The sequence below is a fragment of the Microcaecilia unicolor genome, chromosome 3 (genome assembly GCF_901765095.1).
Source record: "Microcaecilia unicolor chromosome 3, aMicUni1.1, whole genome shotgun sequence".
NCBI classification, from domain to species: domain Eukaryota; kingdom Metazoa; phylum Chordata; class Amphibia; order Gymnophiona; family Siphonopidae; genus Microcaecilia; species Microcaecilia unicolor.
In genome coordinates this window covers 214936129-214940071 of record NC_044033.1, presented here as the reverse complement: position 1 = coordinate 214940071, position 3943 = coordinate 214936129, and the positions used below count along the sequence as shown (strand labels likewise).

At 45.8% G+C, this 3943-nt stretch overlaps 1 pseudogene; it reads right to left on the bottom strand.

Annotated features, from left to right (window-relative positions):
• LOC115464962 overlaps nucleotides 1-1783 on the bottom strand; it is a 14948-nt pseudogene extending 13165 nt beyond the window's left edge.
• Nucleotides 1784-3943: the final 2160 nt, after the last annotated feature.

Genomic DNA, 3943 nt, shown 5'->3' with positions numbered 1-3943 from the left:
TGTGTTTCTGTGTGTGTGTCTAGTGCTGCTACATGTGTGTGTGTGTCTATTGCTGCTACATGTGTGTGTGTGTCTATTGCTGCTACATGTGTATGTGTTTCTGTGTCTGTGTGTGTCTGTGTGTGTGTCTAGTGCTGCTATGAGTGTGTCTAGTGCTGCTACATGTGTGTGTGTGTGTCTAGTGCTGCTATGTGTGTCTGTGTGTCTATTGCTGCTACATGTGTGTGTGTCTGTGTCTGTGTGTATGTGTGTGTTTCTAGTGCTGCTATGTGTGTGTGTGTGTCTATTGCTGCTATATGTGTGTCTGTGTATGTGTGTGTGTTTCTAGTGCTGCTACATGTGTGTGTCTAGTGCTGCTACGTGTGTGTGTATGTCTATTGCTGCTATGTGTGTGTGTGTGTGTGTGTGTGTGTGTCTAGCAAATGTTACTTCTTCCATTAAAGGCCTGGGTGAAGAGCCAAGCTTTCACCTACTTCCTGAAGCAGAGATAGACAGTGCATTCCAGAGTGCGCGGGGGGGGGGGGGGGGCTACTTCGGAGAAGGCTCACCGGCAGGTATCACATCGCATATTGTCCTTTGGAGAGGTCCATGCTGGCTAGACTTGCAATATTAATTTAATTTAATTTTAACATTTATATTCTGTTTAACTGAAATAGTTCTAGGCAGAGAGCAATAAGTACTAAAAATACTAACACAAATATATCTTAAATAAAATACAGAAGATAAAGAAATTAAAATCCCTCAAAAAAACTTAACAACAAACATATTCAAATAGCAGAAATCAAAGGTTCACCAAACAATCTACGAAATGACCATGCTTTCGGTAAACATCAGAATTCCACATAATCAGATACAACTCCACAGACAAAGAATTTCAAAGTTCTGAGTCCGTTTCCAACATTGTCATATTAAATATTAAATATTCTCGCCAATCAACATGCAGTCTTTGTATGAATTGTCAGTTTACCATCTTGAACTCTATTAGGTTGGTAAAACTTCATGTAGTCCTGTAAATAACCAAGATCCTACCTATACAAAGCCTTAAATATCGATGTCAATTTGAATTGCTTAGTTGATATTTTTCCTTTTTAAACAGAATGGGGTCTTGAGAGTGAATTTATAAGATTTCCTTCTTTTTTTGGACTTACTGTAACAATGTTAACTGATAGTTATTAGGGATACAGCTGTAAGTTCCAGAAATCATTAAAAACTAACCTGTTCAAAAAGGCATACCCTAACGATCCAACTTAAATGCCTGAACCCTGCAACACAACGAAACCAAGGCTCGTACTGGACATAACTTAACTCTTCTTCCCTACGATTCCCTAATGTGTCTGTCACACATGATCTTTATTCTACCACAACATCACTTTGTATTTGTTCATACCAGAATTGGCGATCGCCATTACGGTACTATGTAAACCACATTGAGCCTGCAAATAGGTGGGAAAATGTGGGATACAAATGTAACAAATAATAGTAATAATCAATAATAATGTTACTGTAGGTGAATTCCATTTTCCTGCAAGAGTTGTTAACTTGTACTCATTTTAAATAACTGTAAATAAAAAGTTTTAAAAAGAGATATATGTGCAGCAAGGACTGAGATCAGACATAGCAGATAGCAACTCACCCAGGATTTGGCACTCATCTGTTTCAAAGGGAAACAGACTCACCCTTTCACCCACTCACAACTTAGGTGAAACTTGAAATGGTATACATTCAAGGGTACTTACCAGAGGAAGTCAGATCTGTCACCGCAATCAAATGCCACTGGACTCGCTCTGAGTTTCCCAGCATCCAGGCTTGCAGCTACCTTACCTGACTGTTAGCTGGCAGCAGACAGGTTGGTGTTGACCTTCCACTCAGAATTAAAGCCATTAAGCTCCTGGGCTGCTAGGAACTTAATGACAGAATTTGTTTGCTGTTCACACAGTGTGACTACACACCCTTAACGGCTGCTATCAAAAAAACAGTGCTTAAAAAAATCATTTTAAAATACAGGGCCCAATATTAAAAAAAAAGCTGAGCTCTTACATGGATAGTGTTTATCTGTGACCCAATCTATATGTTGTATATTATGGGTACTACTACTATTACTACTACTTATTATTTCTATAGTGCTAGTTATGAACTATGAAATATGAACCATGATTAAGACCTGTAAAAGCTAAGGCTCAACAGAGCATATAAGCTGACAGGCCTAACAATGTTGGGGAGAGAAAGAACTTTTTCATATTGATGTTGAATCCTAGAGCACGAAGCACAGAGATTGTGATGTGTAGCTACTCCAATAAGGCCTGCTTCGATTGCATAGATATGAGGCAAATGCCTAACATAGACCGCAAATAAAAGACCCATAGGCGCTGACTCTGTGGGTGCTGTGGGTGCTCAAGCACCCCCAATATTTCACCCACCGGAATTTCCCTTCGCCAGCCCAGAATTTTAAAAGTCCTTCCTTCCCGCCCTTCTAGTTCCAGGCCCCCTCCCTCCAAATTTTAAAAGTCATCTTACCTCGTCAGGGTTACGGCGGCAGCAGCAGTGAAAAGCATGCAGGCTCGGCACTTCAGCCTTCCCTTCTCTCAGCTCTGTCCCGCCCTTGCGGAAACAGGAAATGAGGGCGGGACCAGAGCTGAGAGAAGGGAAGGCTGAAGCGCCAAGCCTGCACACTTTTCACTGCTGCTGCTGCTGTAACCCCGACGAGGTAAGATGACATTTAAAATTCGGAGGGAATTCGGAGGGAGGGAGGGATGGGTGCCTGGAACTTGAAGGGAGGGAGTGGGGAAGGGAGGGAGGTCTGGAACAGGGAGGGAGGAGAGGGAGGGGAGGCCTGGAACTTGGACGGGGGGGGAGGGGGCCTGGAACTGGGAGGGACTGGAACTGGGAGGGAGGGAGGGAGGGCGTGGGGGGGCCTGGAACTGGGAGGGAGAGAGGGAGGGAGGGAGAGAGGGCCTGGAACTCAGAGGGAGGAGGAAGGGGAGAGGAGGAGGAGGGGAGGAGAGGGAGGGGGACTGGAGGAGAGGGAGGGGGACGGGGGAGGAGAGAGGGGGAAGAGAGGGAGGGGGATGGGGAAAGGAGAGGGAGGGGGAGTAGAGGGAGGGGGACAGGGGCGGTGAGGGAGGGAGAATGCACCACCTGTAAAAAATTTAAAAAAAATTTCAGCACCCCCAATCATTTTGAAAAGTTGGCTCCACTGGTACTGTCCATCCAGTTTCCCAACAAGATATAAGGTATACTGTGATACTACATATGCATACTTGATCTTGATTTGTCCTTGCCATTTTCGGGGCGCAAACAGTAGAAGCTTGCCCAGTACTAACCGGCTATGTTGGGCGATTTAGTCAGTTAAGCATGAATATTCAGTGCTAACTGGCTAAGTTGAGCGGTTAAGATAGGCTGCATAAATAGCAGGCCTATCTTTAACCACTAAGGGGCCTGGAACTCGGAGGGAGGAGGAAGGGGAGGAGGAGGGGAGGGGGAAGAGAGGGAGGGGGATGGGAGGAGAGGGAGGGGGATGGGGGGAGGGGAGAGGGGAGGAGGGGGAGGGAGAGAGGGGGAGAGGGGAGGAGGGGAGGGGGAGAGAGGGAGAGGGAGGGGGACGGGGAAGAGAGGGAGGGGGCAAGGGAGGGGGAGAGGGAGGGGGATGGGGAGGGGAGAGGGAGGGGGAGGAGAGGGACAGGGAATGCACCACCTGTAAAAAATAAAAAAAAAATTCAGCACCCCCAATCATTTTGAAAAGTTGGCTCCACTGGTACTGTCCATCCAGTTTCCCAACAAGATATAAGGTATACTGTGATACTACATATGCATACTTGATCTTGATTTGTCCTTGCCATTTTCGGGGCGCAAACCGTAGAAGCTTGCCCGGTACTAGCTGGCTATGTTGTGCGATTTAGCCAGTTAAGCATGAATATTCAGTGCTAACTGGCTAAGTTGAGCGGTT